Genomic DNA, 25,045 nt, shown 5'->3' with positions numbered 1-25,045 from the left:
GCAGTCCTATGTAACACCACAGATACCACAGTGATAACTCTCTGAGTACAGATAATGTAGTAGATGTCACCTGCAGTCCTATGTAACACCACAGATAACACAGTGATAACTTTCTGAGTACAGATAATGTAGTAGATGTCTCCTGCAGTCCTATGTAACACAACATATAACACAGTGATAACTCCCTGAGTGCAGATAATGTAGTAGATGTCTCCTGCAGTCCTATGTAACACAACATATAACACAGTGATATCTCTCTGAGTACAGATAATGTAGTAGATGTCACCTGCAGTCCTATGTAACACCACAGATAACACAGTGATAACTCTCTGAGTACAGATAATGTAGTAGATGTCACCTGCAGTCCTATGTAACACCACAGATAACACAGTGATAACTCTCGCAGTACAGATAATGTAGTAGATGTCACATGCAGTCCTATGTAACACCACAGATAACACAGTGATAACTCTCTGAGTACAGATAATGTAGTAGATGTCACCTGCAGTCCTATGTAACACCACAGATAACACAGTGATAACTCTCTGAGTACAGATAATGTAGTAGATGTCACCTGCAGTCCTATGTAACACCACAGATAACACAGTGATAACTCTCTGAGTACAGATAATGTAGTAGATGTCACCTGCAGTCCTATGTAACACCACAGATAACACAGTGATAACTCTGAGTACAGATAATGTAGTAGATGTCACTTGCAGTCCTATGTAACACCACAGATAACACAGTGATAACTCTCTGAGTACAGATAATGTAGTAGATGTCTCCTGCAGTCCTATGTAACACCACATATAACACAGTGATAACTCCCTGAGTACAGATAATGTAGTAGATGTCATCTGCAGTCCTATGTAACACCACATATAACACAGTGATAACGCCCTGAGTACAGATAATGTAGTAGATGACACCTGCAGTCCTATGTAACACCACAGATAACACAGTGATAACTCTCTGAGTACAGATAATGTAGTATTTGTCACCTGCAGTCCTATGTAACACCACATATAACACAGTGATAACTCCCTGAGTACAGATAATGTAGTAGATGTCACCTGCAGTCCTATGTAATACCACAGATAACACAGTGATAACTCTCTGAGTACAGATAATGTAGTAGATGTCACCCGCAGTCCTATGTAACACCACATATAACACAGTGATAACTCCCTGAGTACAGATAATGTAGTAGATGTCACCTGCAGTCCTATGTAACACCACAGATAACACAGTGATAACTCTCGCAGTACAGATATTGTAGTAGATGTCACCTGCAGTCCTATGTAACACCACAGATAACACAGTGATAACTGAGTACAGATAATGTAGTAGATGTCACTTGCAGTCCTATGTAACACCACAGATAACACAGTGATAACTCTCTGAGTACAGATAATGTAGTAGATGTCACCTGCAGTCCTATGTAACACCACATATAACACAGTGATAACTCCCTGAGTACAGATAATGTAGTAGATGTCACCTGCAGTCCTATGTAACACCACATATAACACAGTGATAACTCCCTGAGTACAGATAATGTAGTAGATGTCTCCTGCAGTCCTATGTAACACCACATATAACACAGTGATAACGCCCTGAGTACAGATAATGTAGTAGATGACACCTGCAGTCCTATGTAACACCACAGATAACACTGATAACTCTCTGAGTACAGATAATGTAGTAGATGTCACCTGCAGTCCTATGTAACACCACATATAACACAGTGATAACTACCTGAGTACAGATAATGTAGTAGATGTCACCTGCAGTCCTATGTAACACCACAGATAGCACAGTGATAACTCCCTGAGTACAGATAATGTAGTAGATGTCACCTGCAGTCCTATGTAATACCACAGATAACACAGTGATAACTCTCTGAGTACAGATAATGTAGTAGATGTCACCTGCAGTCCTATGTAACACCACAGATAACACAGTTATCACTCTCTGAGTACAGATAATGTAGTAGATGTCACCTGCAGTCCTATGTAACACCACAGATAACACAATGATAACTCCCTGAGTACAGATAATGTAGTAGATGTCAGCTGCAGTCCTATGTAACACCACAGATAACACAGTGATAACTCTCTGAGTACAGATAATGCAGTAGATGTCACCCGCAGTCCTATGTAACACCACAGATAACACAGTGATAACTCTCTGAGTACAGATAATGTAGTAGATGTCACCTGCAGTCCTATGTAACACCACAGATAACACAGTGATAACTCTCTGAGTACAGATAATGTAGTAGATGTCACCTGCAGTCCTATGTAACACCACAGATAACACAGTGATAACTCTCTGAGTACAGATAATGTAGTAGATGTCACCTGCAGTCCTATGTAACACCACAGATAACACAGTGATAACTCTGAGTACAGATAATGTAGTAGATGTCACTTGCAGTCCTATGTAACACCACAGATAACACAGTGATAACTCTCTGAGTACAGATAATGTAGTAGATGTCACCTGCAGTCCTATGTAACACCACATATAACACAGTGATAACTCCCTGAGTACAGATAATGTAGTAGATGTCACCTGCAGTCCTATGTAACACCACATATAACACAGTGATAACTCTCTGACTACAGATAATGTAGTAGATGTCACCTGCAGTCCTATGTAACACCACATATAACACAGTGATAGCTCCCTGAGTACAGATAATGTAGTAGATGTCACCTGCAGTCCTATGTAACACCACAGATAACACAGTGATAACTCTCTGAGTACAGATAATGTAGTAGATGTCACCTGCAGTCCTATGTAACACCACAGATAACACAGTGATAACTCTCTGAGTACAGATAGTGTAGTAGATGTCACCTGCAGTCCTATGTAACACCACAGATACCACAGTGATAACTCTCTGAGTACAGATAATGTAGTAGATGTCACCTGCAGTCCTATGTAACACCACAGATAACACAGTGATAACTTTCTGAGTACAGATAATGTAGTAGATGTCTCCTGCAGTCCTATGTAACACAACATATAACACAGTGATAACTCCCTGAGTGCAGATAATGTAGTAGATGTCTCCTGCAGTCCTATGTAACACAACATATAACACAGTGATATCTCTCTGAGTACAGATAATGTAGTAGATGTCACCTGCAGTCCTATGTAACACCACAGATAACACAGTGATAACTCTCTGAGTACAGATAATGTAGTAGATGTCACCTGCAGTCCTATGTAACACCACAGATAACACAGTGATAACTCTCGCAGTACAGATAATGTAGTAGATGTCACATGCAGTCCTATGTAACACCACAGATAACACAGTGATAACTCTCTGAGTACAGATAATGTAGTAGATGTCACCTGCAGTCCTATGTAACACCACAGATAACACAGTGATAACTCTCTGAGTACAGATAATGTAGTAGATGTCACCTGCAGTCCTATGTAACACCACAGATAACACAGTGATAACTCTCTGAGTACAGATAATGTAGTAGATGTCACCTGCAGTCCTATGTAACACCACAGATAACACAGTGATAACTCTGAGTACAGATAATGTAGTAGATGTCACTTGCAGTCCTATGTAACACCACAGATAACACAGTGATAACTCTCTGAGTACAGATAATGTAGTAGATGTCTCCTGCAGTCCTATGTAACACCACATATAACACAGTGATAACTCCCTGAGTACAGATAATGTAGTAGATGTCATCTGCAGTCCTATGTAACACCACATATAACACAGTGATAACGCCCTGAGTACAGATAATGTAGTAGATGACACCTGCAGTCCTATGTAACACCACAGATAACACAGTGATAACTCTCTGAGTACAGATAATGTAGTATTTGTCACCTGCAGTCCTATGTAACACCACATATAACACAGTGATAACTCCCTGAGTACAGATAATGTAGTAGATGTCACCTGCAGTCCTATGTAATACCACAGATAACACAGTGATAACTCTCTGAGTACAGATAATGTAGTAGATGTCACCCGCAGTCCTATGTAACACCACATATAACACAGTGATAACTCCCTGAGTACAGATAATGTAGTAGATGTCACCTGCAGTCCTATGTAACACCACAGATAACACAGTGATAACTCTCGCAGTACAGATATTGTAGTAGATGTCACCTGCAGTCCTATGTAACACCACAGATAACACAGTGATAACTGAGTACAGATAATGTAGTAGATGTCACTTGCAGTCCTATGTAACACCACAGATAACACAGTGATAACTCTCTGAGTACAGATAATGTAGTAGATGTCACCTGCAGTCCTATGTAACACCACATATAACACAGTGATAACTCCCTGAGTACAGATAATGTAGTAGATGTCACCTGCAGTCCTATGTAACACCACATATAACACAGTGATAACTCCCTGAGTACAGATAATGTAGTAGATGTCTCCTGCAGTCCTATGTAACACCACATATAACACAGTGATAACGCCCTGAGTACAGATAATGTAGTAGATGACACCTGCAGTCCTATGTAACACCACAGATAACACTGATAACTCTCTGAGTACAGATAATGTAGTAGATGTCACCTGCAGTCCTATGTAACACCACATATAACACAGTGATAACTACCTGAGTACAGATAATGTAGTAGATGTCACCTGCAGTCCTATGTAACACCACAGATAGCACAGTGATAACTCCCTGAGTACAGATAATGTAGTAGATGTCACCTGCAGTCCTATGTAATACCACAGATAACACAGTGATAACTCTCTGAGTACAGATAATGTAGTAGATGTCACCTGCAGTCCTATGTAACACCACAGATAACACAGTTATCACTCTCTGAGTACAGATAATGTAGTAGATGTCACCTGCAGTCCTATGTAACACCACAGATAACACAATGATAACTCCCTGAGTACAGATAATGTAGTAGATGTCAGCTGCAGTCCTATGTAACACCACAGATAACACAGTGATAACTCTCTGAGTACAGATAATGCAGTAGATGTCACCCGCAGTCCTATGTAACACCACAGATAACACAGTGATAACTCTCTGAGTACAGATAATGTAGTAGATGTCACCTGCAGTCCTATGTAACACCACAGATAACACAGTGATAACTCTCTGAGTACAGATAATGTAGTAGATGTCACCTGCAGTCCTATGTAACACCACAGATAACACAGTGATAACTCTCTGAGTACAGATAATGTAGTAGATGTCACCTGCAGTCCTATGTAACACCACAGATAACACAGTGATAACTCTGAGTACAGATAATGTAGTAGATGTCACTTGCAGTCCTATGTAACACCACAGATAACACAGTGATAACTCTCTGAGTACAGATAATGTAGTAGATGTCACCTGCAGTCCTATGTAACACCACATATAACACAGTGATAACTCCCTGAGTACAGATAATGTAGTAGATGTCACCTGCAGTCCTATGTAACACCACATATAACACAGTGATAACGCCCTGAGTACAGATAATGTAGTAGATGACACCTGCAGTCCTATGTAACACCACAGATAACACAGTGATAACTCTCTGAGTACAGATAATGTAGTAGATGTCTCCTGCAGTCCTATGTAACACCACATATAACACAGTGATAACTCCCTGAGTACAGATAATGTAGTAGATGTCATCTGCAGTCCTATGTAACACCACATATAACACAGTGATAACGCCCTGAGTACAGATAATGTAGTAGATGACACCTGCAGTCCTATGTAACACCACAGATAACACAGTGATAACTCTCTGAGTACAGATAATGTAGTATTTGTCACCTGCAGTCCTATGTAACACCACATATAACACAGTGATAACTCCCTGAGTACAGATAATGTAGTAGATGTCACCTGCAGTCCTATGTAATACCACAGATAACACAGTGATAACTCTCTGAGTACAGATAATGTAGTAGATGTCACCCGCAGTCCTATGTAACACCACATATAACACAGTGATAACTCCCTGAGTACAGATAATGTAGTAGATGTCACCTGCAGTCCTATGTAACACCACAGATAACACAGTGATAACTCTCGCAGTACAGATATTGTAGTAGATGTCACCTGCAGTCCTATGTAACACCACAGATAACACAGTGATAACTGAGTACAGATAATGTAGTAGATGTCACTTGCAGTCCTATGTAACACCACAGATAACACAGTGATAACTCTCTGAGTACAGATAATGTAGTAGATGTCACCTGCAGTCCTATGTAACACCACATATAACACAGTGATAACTCCCTGAGTACAGATAATGTAGTAGATGTCACCTGCAGTCCTATGTAACACCACATATAACACAGTGATAACTCCCTGAGTACAGATAATGTAGTAGATGTCTCCTGCAGTCCTATGTAACACCACATATAACACAGTGATAACGCCCTGAGTACAGATAATGTAGTAGATGACACCTGCAGTCCTATGTAACACCACAGATAACACTGATAACTCTCTGAGTACAGATAATGTAGTAGATGTCACCTGCAGTCCTATGTAACACCACATATAACACAGTGATAACTACCTGAGTACAGATAATGTAGTAGATGTCACCTGCAGTCCTATGTAACACCACAGATAGCACAGTGATAACTCCCTGAGTACAGATAATGTAGTAGATGTCACCTGCAGTCCTATGTAATACCACAGATAACACAGTGATAACTCTCTGAGTACAGATAATGTAGTAGATGTCACCTGCAGTCCTATGTAACACCACAGATAACACAGTTATCACTCTCTGAGTACAGATAATGTAGTAGATGTCACCTGCAGTCCTATGTAACACCACAGATAACACAATGATAACTCCCTGAGTACAGATAATGTAGTAGATGTCAGCTGCAGTCCTATGTAACACCACAGATAACACAGTGATAACTCTCTGAGTACAGATAATGCAGTAGATGTCACCCGCAGTCCTATGTAACACCACAGATAACACAGTGATAACTCTCTGAGTACAGATAATGTAGTAGATGTCACCTGCAGTCCTATGTAACACCACAGATAACACAGTGATAACTCTCTGAGTACAGATAGTGTAGTAGATGTCACCTGCAGTCCTATGTAACACCACAGATACCACAGTGATAACTCTCTGAGTACAGATAATGTAGTAGATGTCACCTGCAGTCCTATGTAACACCACAGATAACACAGTGATAACTCTCTGAGTACAGATAATGTAGTAGATGTCTCCTGCAGTCCTATGTAACACCACATATAACACAGTGATAGCTCCCTGAGTACAGATAATGTAGAAGATGTCACCCGCAGTCCTATGTAACACCACAGATAACACAGTGATAACTCTCTGAGTACAGATAATGTAGTAGATGTCACCTGCAGTCCTATGTAACACCACAGATAACACAGTGATAACTCTCTGAGTACAGATAATGTAGTAGATGTCACCTGCAGTCCTATGTAACACCACAGATAACACAGTGATAACTCTCTGAGTACAGATAGTGTAGTAGATGTCACCTGCAGTCCTATGTAACACCACAGATACCACAGTGATAACTCTCTGAGTACAGATAATGTAGTAGATGTCACCTGCAGTCCTATGTAACACCACAGATAACACAGTGAGAACTCTCTGAGTACAGATAATGTAGTAGATGTCTCCTGCAGTCCTATGTAACACAACATATAACACAGTGATAACTCCCTGAGTACAGATAATGTAGTAGATGTCACCTGCAGTCCTATGCAACATCACAGATCACACACAGTGATAACTTTCTGAGTGCAGATAATGCAGTAGATGTCACCCGCAGTCCTATGTAACACCACAGATAACACAGTGATAACTCTCTGAGTACAGATAATGTAGTAGATGTCACCTGCAGTCCTATGTAACACCACAGATAACACAGTGATAACTCTCTGAGTACAGATAGTGTAGTAGATGTCACCTGCAGTCCTATGTAACACCACAGATACCACAGTGATAACTCTCTGAGTACAGATAATGTAGTAGATGTCACCTGCAGTCCTATGTAACACCACAGATAACACAGTGATAACTCTCTGAGTACAGATAATGTAGTAGATGTCTCCTGCAGTCCTATGTAACACCACATATAACACAGTGATAGCTCCCTGAGTACAGATAATGTAGAAGATGTCACCCGCAGTCCTATGTAACACCACAGATAACACAGTGATAACTCTCTGAGTACAGATAATGTAGTAGATGTCACCTGCAGTCCTATGTAACACCACAGATAACACAGTGATAACTCTCTGAGTACAGATAATGTAGTAGATGTCACCTGCAGTCCTATGTAACACCACAGATAACACAGTGATAACTCTCTGAGTACAGATAGTGTAGTAGATGTCACCTGCAGTCTTATGTAACACCACAGATACCACAGTGATAACTCTCTGAGTACAGATAATGTAGTAGATGTCACCTGCAGTCCTATGTAACACCACAGATAACACAGTGATAACTCTCTGAGTACAGATAATGTAGTAGATGTCTCCTGCAGTCCTATGTAACACAACATATAACACAGTGATAACTCCCTGAGTACAGATAATGTAGTAGATGTCACCTGCAGTATTATGTAACACCACAGATACCACAGTGATAACTCTCTGAGTACAGATAATGTAGTAGATGTCACCTGCAGTCCTATGTAACACCACAGATAACACAGTGATAACTCTCTGAGTACAGATAATGTAGTAGATGTCTCCTGCAGTCCTATGTAACACAACATATAACACAGTGATAACTCCCTGAGTACAGATAATGTAGTAGATGTCTCCTGCAGTCCTATGTAACACAACATATAACACAGTGATAACTCCCTGAGTACAGATAATGTAGTAGATGTCACTTGCAGTCCTATGCAACATCACAGATCACACACAGTGATAAATTTCTGAGTGCAGATAATGCAGTAGATGTCACCCGCAGTCCTATGTAACACCACAGATAACACAGTGATAACTCTCTGAGTACAGATAATGTAGTAGATGTCACCTGCAGTCCTATGTAACACCACAGATAACACAGTGATAACTCTTGCAGTACAGATAATGTAGTAGATGTCACCTGCAGTCCTATGTAACACCACAGATAACACAGTGATAACTCTGAGTACAGATAAAAGTAGTAGATGTCACTTGCAGTCCTATGTAACACCACAGATAACACAGTGATAACTCTCTGAGTACAGATAATGTAGTAGATGTCACCTGCAGTCCTATGTAACACCACATATAACACAGTGATAACTCCCTGAGTACAGATAATGTAGTAGATGTCACCTGCAGTCCTATGTAACACCACATATAACACAGTGATAACTCCCTGAGTACAGATAATGTAGTAGATGTCACCTGCAGTCCTATGTAATACCACAGATAACACAGTGATAACTCTCTGAGTACAGATAATGTAGTAGATGTCACCTGCAGTCCTATGTAATACCACAGATAACACAGTTATCACTCTCTGAGTACAGATAATGTAGTAGATGTCACTTGCAGTCCTATGTAACACCACATATAACACAGTGATAACTCCCTGAGTACAGATAATGTAGTAGATGTCAGCTGCAGTCCTATGTAACACCACAGATAACACAGTGATAACTCTCTGAGTACAGATAATGTAGTAGATGTCACCTGCAGTCCTATGTAACACCACAGATAACACAGTGATAACTCTCTGAGTACAGATAATGTAGTAGATGTCACCTGCAGTCCTATGTAACACCACAGATAACACAGTGATAACTCTCTGAGTACAGATAATGTAGTAGATGTCACCTGCAGTCCTATGTAACACCACAGATAACACAGTGATAACTCCCTGAGTACAGATAATGTAGTAGATGTCACCTGCAGTCCTATGGAACACCACAGATAACACAGTGATAACTCTCTGAGTACAGATAATGTAGTAGATGTCACCTGCAGTCCTATGTAACACCACAGATAACACAGTGATAACTCCCTGAGTACAGATAATGTAGTAGATGTCACCTGCAGTCCTATGTAACACCACATATAACACAGTGATAACTCCCTGAGTACAGATAATGTAGTAGATGTCACCTGCAGTCCTATGTAACACCACATATAACACAGTGATAACTCCCTGAGTACAGATAATGTAGTAGATGTCACCTGCAGTCCTATGTAACACCACATATAACACAGTGATAACTCTCTGACTACAGATAATGTAGTAGATGTCACCTGCAGTCCTATGTAACACCACATATAACACAGTGATAGCTCCCTGAGTACAGATAATGTAGTAGATGTCACCTGCAGTCCTATGTAACACCACAGATAACACAGTGATAACTCTCTGAGTACAGATAATGTAGTAGATGTCACCTGCAGTCCTATGTAACACCACAGATAACACAGTGATAACTCTCTGAGTACAGATAGTGTAGTAGATGTCACCTGCAGTCCTATGTAACACCACAGATACCACAGTGATAACTCTCTGAGTACAGATAATGTAGTAGATGTCACCTGCAGTCCTATGTAACACCACAGATAACACAGTGATAACTTTCTGAGTACAGATAATGTAGTAGATGTCTCCTGCAGTCCTATGTAACACAACATATAACACAGTGATAACTCCCTGAGTGCAGATAATGTAGTAGATGTCTCCTGCAGTCCTATGTAACACAACATATAACACAGTGATATCTCTCTGAGTACAGATAATGTAGTAGATGTCACCTGCAGTCCTATGTAACACCACAGATAACACAGTGATAACTCTCTGAGTACAGATAATGTAGTAGATGTCACCTGCAGTCCTATGTAACACCACAGATAACACAGTGATAACTCTCGCAGTACAGATAATGTAGTAGATGTCACATGCAGTCCTATGTAACACCACAGATAACACAGTGATAACTCTCTGAGTACAGATAATGTAGTAGATGTCACCTGCAGTCCTATGTAACACCACAGATAACACAGTGATAACTCTCTGAGTACAGATAATGTAGTAGATGTCACCTGCAGTCCTATGTAACACCACAGATAACACAGTGATAACTCTCTGAGTACAGATAATGTAGTAGATGTCACCTGCAGTCCTATGTAACACCACAGATAACACAGTGATAACTCTGAGTACAGATAATGTAGTAGATGTCACTTGCAGTCCTATGTAACACCACAGATAACACAGTGATAACTCTCTGAGTACAGATAATGTAGTAGATGTCACCTGCAGTCCTATGTAACACCACATATAACACAGTGATAACTCCCTGAGTACAGATAATGTAGTAGATGTCACCTGCAGTCCTATGTAACACCACATATAACACAGTGATAACGCCCTGAGTACAGATAATGTAGTAGATGACACCTGCAGTCCTATGTAACACCACAGATAACACAGTGATAACTCTCTGAGTACAGATAATGTAGTAGATGTCTCCTGCAGTCCTATGTAACACCACATATAACACAGTGATAACTCCCTGAGTACAGATAATGTAGTAGATGTCATCTGCAGTCCTATGTAACACCACATATAACACAGTGATAACGCCCTGAGTACAGATAATGTAGTAGATGACACCTGCAGTCCTATGTAACACCACAGATAACACAGTGATAACTCTCTGAGTACAGATAATGTAGTATTTGTCACCTGCAGTCCTATGTAACACCACATATAACACAGTGATAACTCCCTGAGTACAGATAATGTAGTAGATGTCACCTGCAGTCCTATGTAATACCACAGATAACACAGTGATAACTCTCTGAGTACAGATAATGTAGTAGATGTCACCCGCAGTCCTATGTAACACCACATATAACACAGTGATAACTCCCTGAGTACAGATAATGTAGTAGATGTCACCTGCAGTCCTATGTAACACCACAGATAACACAGTGATAACTCTCGCAGTACAGATATTGTAGTAGATGTCACCTGCAGTCCTATGTAACACCACAGATAACACAGTGATAACTGAGTACAGATAATGTAGTAGATGTCACTTGCAGTCCTATGTAACACCACAGATAACACAGTGATAACTCTCTGAGTACAGATAATGTAGTAGATGTCACCTGCAGTCCTATGTAACACCACATATAACACAGTGATAACTCCCTGAGTACAGATAATGTAGTAGATGTCACCTGCAGTCCTATGTAACACCACATATAACACAGTGATAACTCCCTGAGTACAGATAATGTAGTAGATGTCTCCTGCAGTCCTATGTAACACCACATATAACACAGTGATAACGCCCTGAGTACAGATAATGTAGTAGATGACACCTGCAGTCCTATGTAACACCACAGATAACACTGATAACTCTCTGAGTACAGATAATGTAGTAGATGTCACCTGCAGTCCTATGTAACACCACATATAACACAGTGATAACTACCTGAGTACAGATAATGTAGTAGATGTCACCTGCAGTCCTATGTAACACCACAGATAGCACAGTGATAACTCCCTGAGTACAGATAATGTAGTAGATGTCACCTGCAGTCCTATGTAATACCACAGATAACACAGTGATAACTCTCTGAGTACAGATAATGTAGTAGATGTCACCTGCAGTCCTATGTAACACCACAGATAACACAGTTATCACTCTCTGAGTACAGATAATGTAGTAGATGTCACCTGCAGTCCTATGTAACACCACAGATAACACAATGATAACTCCCTGAGTACAGATAATGTAGTAGATGTCACCTGCAGTCCTATGTAACACCACAGATAACACAGTGATAACTCTCTGAGTACAGATAATGTAGTAGATGTCACCTGCAGTCCTATGTAACACCACAGATAACACAGTGATAACTCTCTGAGTACAGATAATGTAGTAGATGTCACCTGCAGTCCTATGTAACACCACAGATAACACAGTGATAACTCCCTGAGTACAGATAATGTAGTAGATGTCACCTGCAGTCCTATGTAACACCACAGATAACACAGTGATCACTCTCTGAGTACAGATAATGTAGTAGATGTCACCTGCAGTCCTATGTAACACCACAGATAACACAGTGATAACTCCCTGAGTACAGATAATGGAGTAGATGTCACCTGCAGTCCTATGTAACACCACAGATAACACAGTGATAACTCTCTGAGTACAGATAATGTAGTAGGTGTCACATGCAGTCCTATGTAACACCACAGATATCATACAGTGATAACTCTCTGAGTACAGATAATGTAGTAGATGTCACCTGCAGTCCTATGTAACACCACAGATAACACAGTGATAACTCCCTGAGTACAGATAATGTAGTAGATGTCACCTGCAGTCCTATGTAATACCACAGATAACACAGTGATAACTTTCTGAGTACAGATAATGTAGTAGATGTCACCTGCAGTCCTATGTAACACCACAGATAACACAGTTATCACTCTCTGAGTACAGATAATGTAGTAGATGTCACCTGCAGTCCTATGTAACACCACAGATAACACAATGATAACTCCCTGAGTACAGATAATGTAGTAGATGTCACCTGCAGTCCTATGTAACACCACAGATAACACAGTGATAACTCTCTGAGTACAGATAATGTAGTAGATGTCACCTGCAGTCCTATGTAACACCACAGATAACACAGTGATAACTCTCTGAGTACAGATAATGTAGTAGATGTCACCTGCAGTCCTATGTAACACCACAGATAACACAGTGATAACTCCCTGAGTACAGATAATGTAGTAGATGTCACCTGCAGTCCTATGTAACACCACAGATAACACAGTGATCACTCTCTGAGTACAGATAATGTAGTAGATGTCACCTGCAGTCCTATGTAACACCACAGATAACACAGTGATAACTCCCTGAGTACAGATAATGGAGTAGATGTCACCTGCAGTCCTATGTAACACCACAGATAACACAGTGATAACTCTCTGAGTACAGATAATGTAGTAGGTGTCACATGCAGTCCTATGTAACACCACAGATATCATACAGTGATAACTCTCTGAGTACAGATAATGTAGTAGATGTCACCTGCAGTCCTATGTAACACCACAGATAACACAGTGATAACTCTCTGAGTACAGATAATGTAGTAGATGTCACCTGCAGTCCTATGTAACACCACAGATAACACAGTGATCACTCTCTGAGTACAGATAATGGAGTAGATGTCATCTGCAGTCCTATGTAACACCACAGATAACACAGTGATAACTCTCTGAGTACAGATAATGTAGTAGATGTCAGCTGCAGTCCTATGTAACACCACAGATAACACAGTGATAACTCTCTGAGTACAGATAATGTAGTAGATGTCACCTGCAGTCCTATGTAACACCACAGATAACACAGTGATCACTCTCTGAGTACAGATAATGGAGTAGATGTCATCTGCAGTCCTATGTAACCCCACAGATAACACAGTGATAACTCTCTGAGTGCAGATAATGTAGTAGATGTCACCTGCAGTCCTATGTAACACCACAGATAACACAGTGATAACTCTGAGTACAGATAATGTAGTAGATGTCACCTGCAGTCCTATGTAACACCACTGATAACACAGTGATAACTCTCTGAGTACAGATAATGTAGTAGATGTCTCCTGCAGTCCTATGTAACACCACAGATAACACAGTGATATCTCTCTGAGTACAGATAATGTAGTAGATGTCTCCTGCAGTCCTATGTAACACCACAGATAACACAGTGATAACTCCCTGAGTACAGATAATGTAGTAGATGTCACCTGCAGTCCTATGTAACACCACATATAACACAGTGATAACGCCCTGAGTACAGATAATGTAGTAGATGACACCTGCAGTCCTATGTAACACCACAGATAACACAGTGATAACTCTCTGAGTACAGATAATGTAGTAGATGTCACCTGCAGTCCTATGTAACACCACATATAACACATTGATAACTCCCTGAGTACAGATAATGTAGTAGATGTCACCTGCAGTCCTATGTAACACCACATATAACACAGTGATAACTCCCTGAGTACAGATAATGTAGTAGATGTCACCTGCAGTCCTATGTAACACCACATATAACACAGTGATAACGCCCTGAGTACAGATAATGTAGTAGATGACACCTGCAGTCCTATGTAACACCACAGATAACACAGTGATAACTCTCTGAGTACAGATAATGTAGTAGATGTCACCTGCAGTCCTATGTAACACCACATATAACACAGTGATAACTCTCTGAGTACAGAAAATGTAGTAGATGTCACCTGCAGTCCTATGTAACACCACAGATAACACTGATAACTCTCTGAGTACAGATAATGTAGTAGATGTCACCTGCAGTCCTATGTAACACCACATATAACACAGTGATAACTCCCTGAGTGCAGATAATGTAGTAGATGTCACCTGCAGTCCTATGTAATACCACAGATAACACAGTGATAACTCTCTGAGTACAGATAATGTAGTAGATGTCACCTGCAGTCCTATGTAATACCACAGATAACACAGTGATAACTCTCTGAGTACAGATAATGTAGTAGATGTCACCTGCAGTCCTATGTAACACCACAGATAACACAGTGATAACTCTCTGAGTACAGATAATGTAGTAGATGTCACCTGCAGTCCTATGTAACACCACAGATAACACAGTGATAACTCTCTGAGTACAGATAATGTAGTAGATGTCACCTGCAGTCCTATGTAACACCACAGATAACACAGTGATAACTCTCTGAGTACAGATAATGTAGTAGATGTCACCTGCAGTCCTATGTAACACCACAGATAACACAGTGATAACTCCCTGAGTACAGATAATGTAGTAGATGTCACCTGCAGTCCTATGTAACACCACAGATAACACAGTGATAACTCTCTGAGTACAGATAATGTAGTAGGTGTCACTTGCAGTCCTATGTAACACCACAGATATCATACAGTGATAACTCTCTGAGTACAGATAATGTAGTAGATGTCACCTGCAGTCCTATGTAACACCACAGATAACACAGTGATAACTCTCTGAGTACAGATAATGTAGTAGATGTCACCTGCAGTCCTATGTAACACCACAGATAACACAGTGATAACTCTCTGAGTACAGATAATGTAGTAGATGTCACCTGCAGTCCTATGTAACACCACAGATAACACAGTGATAACTCCCTGAGTACAGATAATGTAGTAGATGTCACCTGCAGTCCTATGTAACACCACAGATAACACAGTGATAACTCTCTGAGTACAGATAATGGAGTAGATGTCACCTGCAGTCCTATGTAACACCACATATAACACAGTGATAACTCCCTGAGTGCAGATAATGTAGTAGATGTCACCTGCAGTCCTATGTAACACCACAGATAACACAGTGATCACTCTCTGAGTACAGATAATGGAGTAGATGTCACCTGCAGTCCTATGTAACACCACATATAACACAGTGATAACTCCCTGAGTGCAGATAATGTAGTAGATGTCACCTGCAGTCCTATGTAACACCACTGATAACACAGTGATAACTCTCTGAGTACAGATAGTGTAGTAGATGTCACCTGCAGTCTTATGTAACACCACAGATAACACAGTGATAACTCTCTGAGTACAGATAATGTAGTAGATGTCACCTGCAGTCCTATGTAACACCACATATAACACAGTGATAACTACCTGAGTACAGATAATGGAGTAGATGTCACCCGCAGTCCTATGTAACACCACAGATAACACAGTGATAACTCTCTGAGTACAGATAATGTAGTAGATGTCACCTGCAGTCTTATGTAACACCACAGATAACACAGTGATAACTCTCTGAGTACAGATAGTGTAGTAGATGTCACCTGCAGTCCTATGTAACACCACAGATAACACAGTGATAACTCTGAGTACAGATAATGTAGTAGATGTTACCTGCAGTCCTATGTAACACCACAGATAACACAGTGATATCTCTCTGAGTACAGATAATGTAGTAGATGTCTCCTGCAGTCCTATGTAACACCACATATAACACAGTGATAGCTCCCTGAGTACAGATAATGTAGTAGATGTCACCCGCAGTCCTATGTAACACCACAGATAACACAGTGATAACTCTCTGAGTACAGATAATGTAGTAGATGTCACCTGCAGTCCTATGTAACACCACAGATAACACGGTGATAACTCTCTGAGTACAGATAGTGTAGTAGATGTCACCTGCAGTCCTATGTAACACCACAGATACCACAGTGATAACTCTCTGAGTACAGATAATGTAGTAGATGTCACCTGCAGTCCTATGTAACACCACAGATAACACAGTGATAACTCTCTGAGTACAGATAATGTAGTAGATGTCTCCTGCAGTCCTATGTAACACCACATATAACACAGTGATAGCTCCCTGAGTACAGATAATGTAGAAGATGTCACCCGCAGTCCTATGTAACACCACAGATAACACAGTGATAACTCTCTGAGTACAGATAATGTAGTAGATGTCACCTGCAGTGCTATGTAACACCACAGATAACACAGTGATAACTCTCTGAGTACAGATAATGTAGTAGATGTCACCTGCAGTCCTATGTAACACCACAGATACCACAGTGATAACTCTCTGAGTACAGATAATGTAGTAGATGTCACCTGCAGTCCTATGTAACACCACAGATAACACAGTGATAACTCTCTGAGTACAGATAATGTAGTAGATGTCTCCTGCAGTCCTATGTAACACAACATATAACACAGTGATAACTCTCTGAGTACAGATAATGTAGTAGATGTCACCTGCAGTCCTATGTAACACCACAGATACCACAGTGATAACTCTCTGAGTACAGATAATGTAGTAGATGTCACCTGCAGTCCTATGTAACACCACAGATAACACAGTGATAACTTTCTGAATACAGATAATGTAGTAGATGTCTCCTGCAGTCCTATGTAACACAACATATAACACAGTGATAACTCCCTGAGTACAGATAATGTAGTAGATGTCACCTGCAGTCCTATGCAACATCACAGATAACACACAGTGATAACTTTCTGAGTGCAGATAATGTAGTAGATGTCACCTGCAGTCCTATGTAACACCACAGATAACACAGTGATAACTCTCTGAGTACAGATAATGTAGTAGATGTCACCTGCAGTCCTATGTAACACCACAGATAACACAGTGATAACTCTCGCAGTACAGATAATGTAGTAGATGACACCTGCAGTCCTATGTAACACCACAGATAACACAGTGATAACTCTGAGTACAGATAAAAGTAGTAGATGTCACCTGCAGTCCTATGCAACATCACAGATAACACACAGTGATAACTTTCTGAGTGCAGATAATGTAGTAGATGTCACCTGCAGTCCTATGTAACACCACAGATAACACAGTGATAACTCTCTGAGTACAGATAATGTAGTAGATGTCACCTGCAGTCCTATGTAACACCACAGATAACACAGTGATAACTCTCTGAGTACAGATAATGTAGTAGATGTCACCTGCAGTCCTATGTAACACCACATATAACACAGTGATAACTCCCTGAGTACAGATAATGTAGTAGATGTCACCTGCAGTCCTATGTAACACCACATATAATACAGTGATAACTCCCTGAGTACAGATAATGTAGTAGATGTCACCTGCAGTCCTATGTAACACCACATATAACACAGTGATAACGCCCTGAGTACAGATAATGTAGTAGATGACACCTGCAGTCCTATGTAACACCACAGATAACACAGTAATAACTCTGAGTACAGATAATGTAGTAGATGTCTCCTGCAGTCCTATGAAACACAACATATAACACAGTGATAACTCTCTGAGTACAGATAATGTAGTAGATGTCACCTGCAGTCCTATGTAACACCACAGATAACACAGTGATAACTCTGAGTACAGATAATGTAGTAGATGTCACTTGCAGTCCTATGTAACACCACAGATAACACAGTGATAACTCTCTGAGTACAGATAATGTAGTAGATGTCACCTGCAGTCCTATGTAACACCACATATAACACAGTGATAACTCCCTGAGTACAGATAATGTAGTAGATGTCACCTGCAGTCCTATGTAACACCACATATAACACAGTGATAACTCTGAGTACAGATAATGTAGTAGATGTCACCTGCAGTCCTATGCAACATCACAGATAACACACAGTGATAACTCTCTGAGTGCAGATAATGCAGTAGATGTCACCTGCAGTCCTATGTAACACCACATATAACACAGTGATAACTCCCTGAGTACAGATAATGTAGTAGATGTCACCTGCAGTCCTATGTAACACCACATATAACACAGTGATAACGCCCTGAGTACAGATAATGTAGTAGATGTCACCTGCAGTCCTATGTAACACCACATATAACACAGTGATAACTCCCTGAGTACAGATAATGTAGTAGATGTCACCTGCAGTCCTATGCAACATCACAGATAACACACAGTGATAACTCTCTGAGTGCAGATAATGCAGTAGATGTCACCTGCAGTCCTATGTAACACCACAGATAACACAGTGATAACTCTCTGAGTACAGATAATGTAGTAGATGTCACTTGCAGTCCTATGTAACACCACAGATAACACTGTGATAACTCTCTTAGTACAGATAATGTAGTAGATGTCACCTGCAGTCCTATGTAACACCACAGATAACACAGTGATAACTCTGAGTACAGATAATGTAGTAGATGTCACCTGCAGTCCTATGTAACACCACATATAACACAGTGATAACGCCCTGAGTACAGATAATGTAGTAGATGACACCTGCAGTCCTATGTAACACCACAGATAACACTGATAACTCTCTGAGTACAGATAATGTAGTAGATGTCACCTGCAGTCCTATGTAACACCACAGATAACACAGTGATAACTCTCTGAGTACAGATAAAAGTAGTAGATGTCACTTGCAGTCCTATGTAACACCACAGATAACACAGTGATAACTCTCTGAGTACAGATAATGTAGTAGATGTCACCTGCAGTCCTATGTAACACCACATATAACACAGTGATAACTCCCTGAGTACAGATAATGTAGTAGATGTCACCTGCAGTCCTATGTAACACCACATATAACACAGTGATAACTCCCTGAGTACAGATAATGTAGTAGATGTCACCTGCAGTCCTATGTAACACCACATATAACACAGTGATAACGCCCTGAGTACAGATAATGTAGTAGATGACACCTGCAGTCCTATGTAACACCACAGATAGCACAGTGATAACTCCCTGAGTACAGATAATGTAGTAGATGTCACCTGCAGTCCTATGTAACACCACATATAACACAGTGATAACTCCCTGAGTACAGATAATGTAGTAGATGTCACCTGCAGTCCTATGTAACACCACATATAACACAGTGATAACGCCCTGAGTACAGATAATGTAGTAGATGTCACCTGCAGTCCTATGTAACACCACAGATAACACAGTGATAACTCTCTGAGTACAGATAATGTAGTAGATGTCACCTGCAGTCCTATGTAACACCACAGATAACACAGTGATAGCTCTCTGAGTACAGATAATGTAGATGTCACCTGCAGTCCTATGTAACACCACAGATAACACAGTGATAACTCTCTGAGTACAGATAATGTAGTAGATGTCTCCTGCAGTCCTATGTAACACCACATATAACACAGTGATAGCTCCCTGAGTACAGATAATGTAGAAGATGTCACCCGCAGTCCTATGTAACACCACAGAAAACACAGTGATAACTCTCTGAGTACAGATAATGTAGTAGATGTCACCTGCAGTCCTATGTAACACCACAGATAACACAGTGATAACTCTCTGAGTACAGATAATGTAGTAGATGTCACCTGCAGTCCTATGTAACACCACAGATAACACAGTGATAACTCTCTGAGTACAGATAGTGTAGTAGATGTCACCTGCAGTCCTATGTAACACCACAGATACCACAGTGATAACTCTCTGAGTACAGATAATGTAGTAGATGTCACCTGCAGTCCTATGTAACAACACAGATAACACAGTGATAGCTCCCTGAGTACAGATAATGTAGTAGATGTCTCCTGCAGTCCTATGTAACACCACAGATAACACAGTGATAACTCTCTGAGTACAGATAATGTAGTAGATGTCTCCTGCAGTCCTATGTAACACAACATATAACACAGTGATAACTCCCTGAGTACAGATAATGTAGTAGATGTCACCTGCAGTCCTATGTAACACCACAGATAACACAGTGATAACTCTCTGGGTACAGATAATGTAGTAGATGTCACCTGCAGTCCTATGCAACATCACAGATCACACACAGTGATAACTTTCTGAGTGCAGATAATGCAGTAGATGTCACCCGCAGTCCTATGTAACACCACAGATAACACAGTGATAACTCTCTGAGTACAGATAATGTAGTAGATGTCTCCTGCAGTCCTATGTAACACAACATATAACACAGTGATAACTCCCTGAGTACAGATAATGTAGTAGATGTCACCTGCAGTCCTATGTAACACCACAGATAACACAGTGATAACTCTCTGGGTACAGATAATGTAGTAGATGTCACCTGCAGTCCTATGCAACATCACAGATCACACACAGTGATAACTTTCTGAGTGCAGATAATGCAGTAGATGTCACCCGCAGTCCTATGTAACACCACAGATAACACAGTGATAACTCTCTGAGTACAGATAATGTAGTAGATGTCACCTGCAGTCCTATGTAACACCACAGATAACACAGTGATAACTCTCTGAGTACAGATAGTGTAGTAGATGTCACCTGCAGTCCTATGTAACACCACAGATACCACAGTGATAACTCTCTGAGTACAGATAATGTAGTAGATGTCACCTGCAGTCCTATGTAACACCACAGATAACACAGTGATAACTCTCTGAGTACAGATAATGTAGTAGATGTCTCCTGCAGTCCTATGTAACACCACATATAACACAGTGATAGCTCCCTGAGTACAGATAATGTAGAAGATGTCACCCGCAGTCCTATGTAACACCACAGATAACACAGTGATAACTCTCTGAGTACAGATAATGTAGTAGATGTCACCTGCAGTCCTATGTAACACCACAGATAACACAGTGATAACTCTCTGAGTACAGATAATGTAGTAGATGTCACCTGCAGTCCTATGTAACACCACATATAACACAGTGATAACTCCCTGAGTACAGATAATGTAGTAGATGTCACCTGCAGTCCTATGTAACACCACATATAACACAGTGATAACTCCCTGAGTACAGATAATGTAGTAGATGTCACCTGCAGTCCTATGTAACACCACATATAACACAGTGATAACGCCCTGAGTACAGATAATGTAGTAGATGACACCTGCAGTCCTATGTAACACCACAGATAGCACAGTGATAACTCCCTGAGTACAGATAATGTAGTAGATGTCACCTGCAGTCCTATGTAACACCACATATAACACAGTGATAACTCCCTGAGTACAGATAATGTAGTAGATGTCACCTGCAGTCCTATGTAACACCACATATAACACAGTGATAACGCCCTGAGTACAGATAATGTAGTAGATGTCACCTGCAGTCCTATGTAACACCACAGATAACACAGTGATAACTCTCTGAGTACAGATAATGTAGTAGATGTCACCTGCAGTCCTATGTAACACCACAGATAACACAGTGATAACTCTCTGAGTACAGATAATGTAGTAGATGTCACCTGCAGTCCTATGTAACACCACATATAACACAGTGATAACTCCCTGAGTACAGATAATGTAGTAGATGTCACCTGCAGTCCTATGTAACACCACAGATAACACTGATAACTCTCTGAGTACAGATAATGGAGTAGATGTCACCTGCAGTCCTATGTAACACCACATATAACACAGTGATAACTCCCTGAGTACAGATAATGTAGTAGATGTCAGCTGCAGTCCTATGTAACACCACAGATAACACAGTGATAACTCTCTGAGTACAGATAATGCAGTAGATGTCACCCGCAGTCCTATGTAACACCACAGATAACACAGTGATAACTCTCTGAGTACAGATAATGTAGTAGATGTCACCTGCAGTCCTATGTAACACCACAGATAACACAGTGATAACTCTCTGAGTACAGATAGTGTAGTAAATGTCACCTGCAGTCCTATGTAACACCACAGATACCACAGTGATAACTCTCTGAGTACAGATAATGTAGATGTCACCTGCAGTCCTATGTAACACCACAGATAACACAGTGATAACTCTCTGAGTACAGATAATGTAGTAGATGTCTCCTGCAGTCCTATGTAACACCACATATAACACAGTGATAGCTCCCTGAGTACAGATAATGTAGAAGATGTCACCCGCAGTCCTATGTAACACCACAGATAACACAGTGATAACTCTCTGAGTACAGATAATGTAGTAGATGTCACCTGCAGTCCTATGTAACACCACAGATAACACAGTGATAACTCTCTGAGTACAGATAATGTAGTAGATGTCACCTGCAGTCCTATGTAACACCACAGATAACACAGTGATAACTCTCTGAGTACAGATAGTGTAGTAGATGTCACCTGCAGTCCTATGTAACACCACAGATACCACAGTGATAACTCTCTGAGTACAGATAATGTAGTAGATGTCACCTGCAGTCCTATGTAACACCACAGATAACACAGTGATAGCTCCCTGAGTACAGATAATGTAGTAGATGTCTCCTGCAGTCCTATGTAACACCACAGATAACACAGTGATAACTCTCTGAGTACAGATAATGTAGTAGATGTCTCCTGCAGTCCTATGTAACACAACATATAACACAGTGATAACTCCCTGAGTACAGATAATGTAGTAGATGTCACCTGCAGTCCTATGTAACACCACAGATAACACAGTGATAACTCTCTGGGTACAGATAATGTAGTAGATGTCACCTGCAGTCCTATGCAACATCACAGATCACACACAGTGATAACTTTCTGAGTGCAGATAATGCAGTAGATGTCACCCGCAGTCCTATGTAACACCACAGATAACACAGTGATAACTCTCTGAGTACAGATAATGTAGTAGATGTCACCTGCAGTCCTATGTAACACCACAGATAACACAGTGATAACTCTCTGAGTACAGATAGTGTAGTAGATGTCACCTGCAGTCCTATGTAACACCACAGATACCACAGTGATAACTCTCTGAGTACAGATAATGTAGTAGATGTCACCTGCAGTCCTATGTAACACCACAGATAACACAGTGATAACTCTCTGAGTACAGATAATGTAGTAGATGTCTCCTGCAGTCCTATGTAACACCACATATAACACAGTGATAGCTCCCTGAGTACAGATAATGTAGAAGATGTCACCCGCAGTCCTGTGTAACACCACAGATAACACAGTGATAACTCTCTGAGTACAGATAATGTAGTAGATGTCACCTGCAGTCCTATGTAACACCACAGATAACACAGTGATAACTCTCTGAGTACAGATAGTGTAGTAGATGTCACCTGCAGTCCTATGTAACACCACAGATACCACAGTGATAACTCTCTGAGTACAGATAATGTAGTAGATGTCACCTGCAGTCCTATGTAACACCACAGATAACACAGTGATAACTCTCTGAGTACAGATAATGTAGTAGATGTCTCCTGCAGTCCTATGTAACACAACATATAACACAGTGATAACTCCCTGAGTACAGATAATGTAGTAGATGTCACCTGCAGTCCTATGTAACACCACAGATAACACAGTGATAACTCTCGCAGTACAGATAATGTAGTAGATGTCACCTGCAGTCCTATGTAACACCACAGATAACACAGTGATAACTATGAGTACAGATAAAAGTAGTAGATGTCACTTGCAGTCCTATGTAACACCACAGATAACACAGTGATAACTCTCTGAGTACAGATAATGTAGTAGATGTCACCTGCAGTCCTATGTAACACCACATATA

This window comes from Phyllobates terribilis, unplaced genomic scaffold (assembly GCF_046119375.1).
Source record: "Phyllobates terribilis strain yellow unplaced genomic scaffold, ASM4611937v1 Scaffold_4__5_contigs__length_816908805, whole genome shotgun sequence".
NCBI lineage: Eukaryota > Metazoa > Chordata > Amphibia > Anura > Dendrobatidae > Phyllobates > Phyllobates terribilis.
The sequence above is the reverse complement of the archived record's forward strand: the minus strand, read 5'-3'. Positions refer to the sequence as shown.